The 9,196-nt window shown below is 51.7% G+C and overlaps 1 long non-coding RNA gene across 1 annotated transcript; it reads left to right on the top strand.

Annotated features, from left to right (window-relative positions):
- Positions 1-584: 584 nt before the first annotated feature.
- Positions 585-9,055, top strand: LOC126023913 (uncharacterized). The gene is made up of 3 exons (XR_007500862.1): positions 585-596; positions 1,742-1,802; positions 8,978-9,055. It is a non-coding gene; the product is annotated as an uncharacterized LOC126023913 (long non-coding RNA).
- Positions 9,056-9,196: the final 141 nt, after the last annotated feature.

Genomic DNA, 9,196 nt, shown 5'->3' with positions numbered 1-9,196 from the left:
TTGGGTCAGGAAGGGCTCAGGAGAAGAGATTGTAGATGCGGGACTACTCCCCCCACCCCCCAAAAAAGAAAACCGTTAACTCCAGCCGCCCCAGCTGTCATCCCACCTCCCCATCCACGCGTCCCTGGGCCAGGAGGCGACCCAAAGGGGTGGCCCATGTTGTAAGAAGTCCCCTGCAGCAGAGGGGTCTGCACCAGGCTCGCAGGTGAAGCTCGGGGCGATGGGCAGGCACCCACCTGCCCAGGTGCGGTGCGCGCCCAGGTGAGCGCCTGGTGCCAAGGAGTGCGCTCTAGGGCGCGCGGCCCAGGGCAAAGCGGGGCGGGCCCCGGGGCTGGATCGCGGGGTGCGGGCGGCTCGGGCCGGGCCCTCCCCATTCGTCTGGACGCCCCTGGGCCCTGGGCCGGCTGGCTCGGGGACTACAGCTCCCGGCAGGCGCCGCGCAGTGCCCGCCCTGGGCCTTGCAGCCGGGCCGGGGGTGCGGCCGTGGGGGGCGCGGGCGGGATCCGGCGCCGGCGAAGCCTCGTTGGCGCCTGGGCCGGGGCTCGGTTTCGGGGCGCGGCCGGCGCGCAGCTGCTGGGGCGGCCGGGGTGGCCCGGGTAAGTGGGGGCTCTCCTGGGGGCGCGCGGGACCGACGCTCCAAAAGTTCTTTGTTCTCGGGCCATCTGGAAGTGGGGAGTGGGGTGGAGAAAAGGGGGTCCCCCCGAGCTTCCATTCCCGCGATCTCGGGACTGGAGGACTTGGGGATCCTCGGGGCGCCCGGGTCCGACACCGTGTCCAGCTCCATTTGCGCGCGCGCGCGCTCCGGGCGCGGCTGGCACCGGGGACTTGGCGGTGCGCGGGGGGTGCGCCGGGTTCCGGCCGGGGGTTGAGTCGGGGCGGAGCGGGGGACACCGAAGCCCACCCCCACCTTCATCCCTACCCCCTACCGCACCCCAGATCCCCTCCCCGAAACCCCCTTTCGATTCCGCCTTTCTCCCTCTCCAGCGCGCACTTTCCGGGGCGCGCGGGGAGACGAGGCGACGCCCACCCTGGTGTCCCCCCTGGTGCGCGCTGGCCCCTAGCTGAGCTGGCCACGTCCTTCCCCTCCCACCATTCCCCCGATGATCCTCCCCCCCCAACCCGAGGGGCACCCCAGGAATCTCCGCAAGGCTTCAGCCCCACCCCAGCCCCTTATTTTTGGAGGACAAGCCCCCCCCCCTAATACCCACCCCAGATCTTTCCAAGGGCGCACCCCGCGGGCTGCACCCAGGAGCTAGGAAACTTGGAAATCAATGCCTGCATGCGAATCCTGGGGAAAAAAAAAAAGCAACACTATTTTTTCTTATTAAAAAAAAAAAAAAGGCAGTTGAGTTTTTCAGGCTTCTCTTTTGCAGAGTTTTTTTATTGTTTTGTTTTGTTTTATCCTGCGTTCTCTCTCAGCCTCTGTGATTCTGCTAGCCAAGCCACTAGTCACTCGGGGTGGGCGCCCCGGGGTGGGCCTGTGCCTTTCCCCCCCTTTTATCTCCCTGTCCTCACCCCCGCCTCCACCCCGGCAGGAATCTGGCTGGAGAGAAAGTTGGCCCGAAAAGTTCCAAGTTGTAAGGAAACTATTCAAAACTTCTGCTTGGCCTTGGCTTTGCTGCCAGTGAGTTCTGCTGCTGGGGGCGGCCCCAGCCCAAGATTTGGGGGGATTTGGGGGGGCACCCTTTATTTCCCCTCCTAGGTTCAAAAATTCGGTGCCAAGAATACTCTTTTACCTTAGGATCTCTCAGATGCAAGAAAGGGGGCCTGGTTCGTGTCTGATTTCCACACCCCAGCTAGTGGTGAGTCTTTTTTTTTCTTTTTTAAAAAAACACACACCCTCTCTCCAAGCTTTCATTTTCATCAAACGGGTTCTTTCAGGCTGAAATTTCTCTTTGCTGGGTGGGTTTTCCTTTTAACATTGCCACGCCCTTAAAAAAAAAAAAAAAAAGAACAAACACTGAACTAAAACGGTCAGAACATCCAGCTTTTGGAGACTGCTTATGGGACGAAAGTGAAATAAATGACATGAATTCTTCCCAAGACCGTTTTGCTTGCTGTTTTTAAAGGAACAGTCCAAAGTTGATATGAGAGTTAATTGTTCCTTTTGGGGGCGAAAATGACCGAACTAGGCTTCCAGATCTTGACGCCTGCCAAACCCGCTGAAATGGGATTTAATCATCTTCCAGCTGATGACTCACTCTTCTAGGCTGCCGGTACTTGGTTCTGTCTCTCAGTGAAGCGATTCTCAGTGAATGTGAGAGAGAGACAGACAGACAGAGGTAGAGAGACAGAGAAGAGCACTTGAAGACTTGAAGGGGATGTTTCCACTTGAGAGAGAGAGAGAGAGAGAGAGAGAGAGAGAGAGAGAGAGAGAGAGAGAGAGAGAGAGAGAGAGAGAGAGAGAGAATGAACTTGAAGGGGTGTTGCCACTTCTGTTTCAGCAGATAACAGTTTACTGGGTTTGTGTGTATGTGTGTGTGTGTGAGTGAGAGAGAGACAGAGACAGAGACAGAGACCAGAGACAGAGAGCACTTGAAGGCGCTGTGCCATTTCTGTTTCAGTGAAGAATAGTTTGCTGGGAGTGTGTGTGGGGGGTGGGTGGGTGGGGGAGACTGAGGCGGAGAGAGGGAGAGAGAGAACTTAAAGGGGGTGTTTCCACTTCCGTCTCAGTTTGCTGGGATTGTGGGGTCAGATCTAACCGTTGTGCCTTGGCTCCGGGCCAGTCAGATTTCTCCACTGTGGCTTCTGTGCTGAGAGCGTGGTCTAGCGTGGTCTCCGGGAAAGTGGAACCACAGAGATTGAGACAGGCAGCCGAAGATTTATTAGGGGGCGAGTGACCCCATCCTCGATGCTGGAGCAGAGGCAGACCTGGGTGCTCCTGTACGCACTCACAGAGGGAGGACGTGGTCGCACCTCAAATGTTAGCACTGGGCCAGTCGACTCACAGGGAGGGAACTCTTGGGAGTAAAATGCTTCGCGTTTTGCCTGTGGGACAAGTGGGACTGTGGGATTAGGACGCTGGGGTTGGTTTTACGGACCAGTGGCAGAGGGAGCAGGTTTAATCCGCCTTCGGAGCAGCCACAGTCTAGTTTTGACACACAGACAGGCCGGGATCTGGACACTAACCAGGTCCATCATGTAAGGACAAGCTCGTTCCAGGGGCCTCAGCCCACCCCACACACCCCCAGGAAATGGGACCCTAAGGCCCCTTGTTGGTAGTCAGGTGGGTCCCTGAGACTTTTCCCGTGAGTCCTTCAGTTTAGCCTTTTTCTGCAAAATGCCTGGCTTTGCTCCAGACCTTGGAAGTAGAAACCCTAGGGTGGGTTGGACCTGGGTTCCTAAAATCCGCAGTGTTCCCTGGGCTGCGTACCACTCACCTACCTTGCACTTGGTGTGAGACCCCTGTTCTGCAAATGTGGGCGTATCCCGTTTAATCACACCTTGCTGTGTAGGTTTTGTGTCCTGTGTTTGCTCCTCATCACTTTATTTTGTTTATTTGTTTTGGGGCCATCTTGGTAGTGCACAGAACTGTTGTTCCTGGCTCTGTGCTCAGGAGACAGGACCCCCCTACACACACACACCTGGTACTTAGGACCCCATGGTGTCAGGGATTGAAACTTGAGTCAGACTATTGCAAGGTTAAGCAAGTGCCTTAACCCTTGTGCATTCCCTCTCTCTGTCTCTCTCTGTCTCTGTTTCTCTCTCATTCTCTCCCCCACCACCAAGCATCATACCTTTTTGGTTTTGTTTTTTGAAGTCACATATAGCAGCACTCAGGGGCTACACCTGGCTCTGTGCTCATGAATCACTCCTGGCAGGGTACTCTGGCTCAGGGTACCATATGGGATGCCGAGGATCAAACCCAGGTTAATCGGATACAAGGCAAATGCCTTCTCCACTATACTATCATCCAACTCTGGATTTTCTTCTTATACTGTATCATAAAACTATCTCAAAAACTCAGTTTTCGGGGCCGAGTAGGTGGCGCTGGAGGTAAGGTGTCTGCCTTGCAAGCGCTAGCCAAGGAAGGACCGCGGTTCGATCCCCCGGCGTCCCATATGGTCCCCCCAAGCCAGGGGCGATTTCTGAGCACATAGCCAGGAGTAACCCCTGAGCGTCAAACGGGTGTGGCCCAAAAACCAAAAAAAAAAAAAAAAAAAAAACAAAACCTCAGTTTTCTCATTGAAACATAAAGGCCAAATCAATTAGTTAGCCTTTTTTATATTTAACCTTAATATTTTGTTTTATTGTTTTTGAGCCTCGCCTAGTGGTGCTCAGGGGTTACTCTGACTGTGCTCAGAAATCACTCCTGGCAGGCTTAGAGGACCCTCTGGAATGCCGGGGATCAAACCTGGGTTGGCTGCATGCAAGGCAAATGCCCTTCCCGCTGTGCTATTGCTCCGATCCAATCCAATCTTTATCAGCCTGCTAACTAGCTTTTTGAAACTCTCTGAGTAGATCAGCTGGGAGCTGGCGACTTGGCAAGAAACACTATCTCATCATTAGGTTGTGAGCCGGGGGTAAGCTGGCAGAAAGAACGAGCAAACTTGGGGCTCCAGAACACTGAGTGAACCCCAGTGTTGCCTATGAAAGTGTGGCTTTGGGCAAGGCACTCCCCACTCTGCTCTCTGCCCTGTCGGTGGAGTTAAATCTCCCAGGGAGCTGGGCAATGGGGCCAGAGTGATAGCACAGCAGTAGGGTGTTTGCTTGCTCGTGGCCGACCCGTGAGGGACCTGGGTTTGATGCCTGGCATCTCAGATGGTCCCCTGAGCCTGCCAGGAGCAATTTCTGAGAGCAGAGGCAGGAATAACTCCTGAGTGCTGCTGGATGTGTCCCCAAAACCAAAACAAACAAACAAAACAAAATGGGGAGGTTGGCAAGGATTTAACCAAGTGTCATTCATGGATTGAAATACTAGCAAACCAAAATAAAAAAAAAAATATACTAGCAAATCAGAGCAGCCATTGCTAATTCCTTCTTCCAGAGCTAGGAAAACGCTAGAATCTTCTGGAAGCTGGTGCTAGCCAGTTCAGACCTCCCAACAGCCTGTGCCATTTCCTTCACTCAGAAATCACTCCTTGTTGGGGAGAGAGTGGTGGCGCAGCAGTAGGGCTCTTGCCTTGCATGCAGCTGACCTAGAATAGACCGAGGTTCGATCCCCCGGCATCCCATAGGGTCCCCCAAGCCAGGAGCGATTTCTGAGCGCAGAACCAGGAGTAACCTCTGAGCATCACCAGATGTGGCCCAACCCTCCCCTCCAAAAAAAAAAAAAAGAAGAAAAAAAGAAATCACTCCTGGTGGGCTCTGAGGACTCTATGGGTTACCAGGGATGGACTGAACCGGGGTCAATTGCATACAAGGCAAACACCCCACTATGCTATGGGTCCAGCACCAACTCATCATTGGGCACTGCTGTGCTCCCATGCCCTTGGGTGTTGGCATGTATTCCTGTGCCCACTCGGGCTGGCAGTGACTGCGAATGGTATGTGGGCTGTTCAGACTTAGTGGTTCCTCCTCCCCGTGGGCACTCTGCTACTTCCCTGTTGCCTGTTTCGTGTTCCGAAGTGAAGCATTGCCAGTCTCAGCCTCGTTCTCCTCACCTTGTTCTTTATTCTGACTGTTCTTTGCTGATTTGCCTTGTTAGAGGATTGTTTTTCTTTCTGCTTTGGGGTCACATCCGGTGATGCTCAGGGTAAGGCACCTCCTGGCTCTGCACCCAAGAATTACCTAGGGTTGGGGGAGGTGGAGCGATTGCACAACTTAGAGAGTGCTTGTTTTGCACGCTGCCAACCTAAGTTTGAGCCCTAGCATCCAATGGGTCTCCCAAGCACTGCCATGAGTGAGTGGTTCCTGAGCGCAGAGCCAGGAGTAAGTCCTAAGCACTCCTTGGAGTGACCCAACCCCCCCTTCCAAAAGAGAATTACCCTTGGAGGGGCTTGAACCGTGTGGGGTATCGGGGATCCAATCCAATCGCAATAAGGCAAGCACCCTACTTGCAATTACTCCAGTCCTAATTAAATGAATTTTATCAGTGCATCTTCTTGTAGAGGTTATTCTTGACTCTGTGCTCAGGAATCACTCCTGGAAGGCTCAGGGGACTCTGTGGGAAGCCAGGAATCGAACCTGGGCTGACCACGTGCAAGGTAAAAAGCCCTCCCTGCTGTACTGTCTGACCCCCCCCATCTTTGGGGGTTGCTGACCTGGGTTGAGCAACCAAAATCACTTGGAAGAATATCTTGGGGCCAGAGCAGTAGCACAGCAGGTAGGGCCTTTGCCTTGCATGCGGCTGACAAGGGACGCATCTGGGTTCAATTCCCAGTCCCCTGAACCTGCCAAGAGCAATTTCTGAGCGCAGAGCCAGAAGTAACCTCTGAGCACTACCAGGAGTGGCCCCAAAGCCAAAATAATCAAAATCATAATCATAGTCATAATCCTGACTCCTAGCCATGAAAACTTGCTCTTACCTGATCGTGGGCAAGAGTTTGACTGTGCTGTGAGATGGTTGAGGCTTAATGGGTTGGTATGTGTGCAGTGCATGTTGTGGGGAGCTTAGAGGCCACGCCGGAGATGGTTCCCTCCATCCGGGGACCCCACTAGTCATTTCTTCCCACACTCCTGCTGACCTTGTGGTCCCGATTACTCTCTTGAAAGTTCCCAAAACTTCGCTTCTCAGACCTGAGGATTAATACTAAATTTGGGGGGCTTATCAATTCCCAGAGCTGCTTCCACGAGGCTCCTGGGAGGCAGCCCTGAGTGCGCCCTACTGGATTCTTTTCTGGTCCCTTCTGAGCCCCCAGACCCGTTTCCTTCTCTCTTCCGTGCCAGCCGCGGGTTTCGGTTCTCAGTGCTTTTCTGCAACCTTGGTTTGAGTGTCTAGAAAAGGCTGAAATGGGACTCCCCACCCATGCGGGCCCCCCCAGCCAAACCCATCTCAGTTCCTTGTTCCCCACAAGGGCACCCCTGGAGGCTGGGCCAGGAGCTCTGAGCTCCTCGTCTGCCCTCCTGTGCGCTCCCTTCCTATCACTTTTCTGACCACTCGCTCAGCTGCTCTTTCTGGGGGTATCCGAAGAACTCTGGATCATTCTCTGGTCACCCCAAGCCCTTAAATGTCGATGGTCCATTTGTAGCAGCTCAGTAGCAGATTTCCTGAGCCTGGTTCTCTTTTTCGTGCTGACCCTGCTTCTCAGAAAGCCGCTCCCCTCTTTTCTGGTACCCACGTTGCTAGGATATTAGATTTCTTTCTCAACTTTCTTAGAGATTCTAGGGATGGAGCAGCGGGATTCACAGCTGGGCAGAAGCAGGTTTTTCACAGAGAAAGGTTTCTCAGCTGCCTCTCGATGGTGGGTAATTTGATTTCCATGACAGCTGGGCTTGTGTGTTTGTTTTTAGGGTCACATCTGATGATGCTCAGGGCTTACTCCTGGCTCTGTGCTCAAGAATCACTCCCTGGCGGTGCTGTGGGATGCCAGGGTTTGAACCCAGGCCAGCCACATGCAAGTCAAGTATCTTACCTGATGCACCATCTCTCCAGCCCCAATTCTATGACAAGACTTTTGAGCTATTGTTTTCTTTTCTTTTTTTTTTTAAACTTTATTGATTGATTGATTGATTGATTGATTGATTGATTGATTTTTGGGCCACACCCAGTGGTTCTCAAGGGTTACTCTTGGCTCTGCACTCAGAAATTGCCCTTGGCAGGCTGGGAGATCATATGGGATACCAGGAATTGAGCCGGGTCCCTACCAGGTCAGCCAAATGCAAGGCAAATGCCCTATCACTGTGCTATCTCTCCTGCCCTTGGGCTGTCGTTTTCTGTCCTTCTGTTTTTGTTGGGTTTTGTCATGACTCAGTTAGAACCCAAGTGTTTGCTCTTGAAGTTTCAGGTGTAAGTGAGGTGTGTGTTTGGAAGGAAGGGCTGAGCTTGAGTTGGATTTTTTTGTTTTTAATTTTTGCTTTAGCCTGTAAACAGGAGGCTTTCCCAGAAATGACACTCATATAGAACTCCAGCAAAAAGTGGATTCAGCACAAAAATGCAATACAAAAACCCCTTCCTTACACCTATATTCATTGCAGCACTATTTACTATAGCAAGACTCTGGAAACAGCCAAGATGCCCTTCAACAGACGAATGGCTAAAGAAACTGTGGTACATATACACAATGGAATATTATGCAGCTGTCAGGAGAGATGAAGTCATGAAATTTTCCTATACATGGGTGTACACGGAATCTATTATGCTGAGTGAAATAAGTCAGAGAGAGAAAAAGGCAGAATGGTCTCACTCATCTATGGGTTTTAAGAAAAATGAAAGACATTCTTGCAATAATAATTTTCAGACACAAAAGAGAAAAGAGCTGGAAGTTACAGCTCACCTCAGGAAGCTCACCACAAAGAGTGATGAGTTTAGTTAGAGAAATAACTACATTTTGAACTGTCCTAATAATGAGAATATACGAGGGAAATGGAAAGCCTGTCTAGAGTACAGGCAGGGGTTGGGTGGGGAGGAGGGAGATTTGGGACCTTGGTGATGGGAATGTTGCACTGGTGATGGGTGGTGTTCTTTACATGACTGAAACCCAAACAGAATCATGTATGTAATCAAGGTGTTTAAATAAAATAAAAATAAATTAAAAAAAAGTGGGTTCAGTTACACAGATTTCCCCCCACAAAGCATCTACCTGTCAGTGTCTATTGGTGAATTATGCATCAATCAGTGATGCTTTTTGATAACATCTGGGTTTTTGGTTTGTTTTGAGGCCACCCAGCAGTGCTCATGAGTTACTCCTGGCTCTGCACTCAAGAATTGTTCCTGACAGGCTTGGGGTACCCTATGGATGCCAAGGATCAAACCCAGGTTGGCCGCGTGTTAGGCAAACGCCCTCCCTGCTGTGCTATCACTCTGGCCCCTAAAACATGGGGCTTATATTTTTCCAACAATATCAGCTAACTTAAACTCCTGTCCAATTCCTTTCAGGTTGTCTACATTTCAAAAAGCTGCAACTTTTCATTTGATGAAAGACTCTTGTACTTTTTTTTTTTAACTTTATACTTAATCAGAGAAAACACGACTCTGTCCCCCTCTCTGATGATCATGAGGATTTTTGAGGGGGTTTAAGGCATCGCATCGAATCCATGCACCCAAGGATCCATTACTGACACACAGACTCAGAGACACTTATTTTTCTCCCACTGG

Source organism: Suncus etruscus, chromosome 12 (assembly GCF_024139225.1).
Source record: "Suncus etruscus isolate mSunEtr1 chromosome 12, mSunEtr1.pri.cur, whole genome shotgun sequence".
In the NCBI taxonomy this organism is placed as follows: Eukaryota; Metazoa; Chordata; class Mammalia; order Eulipotyphla; family Soricidae; genus Suncus; species Suncus etruscus.
The sequence above is the reverse complement of the archived record's forward strand: the minus strand, read 5'-3'. Positions and strand labels throughout refer to the sequence as shown.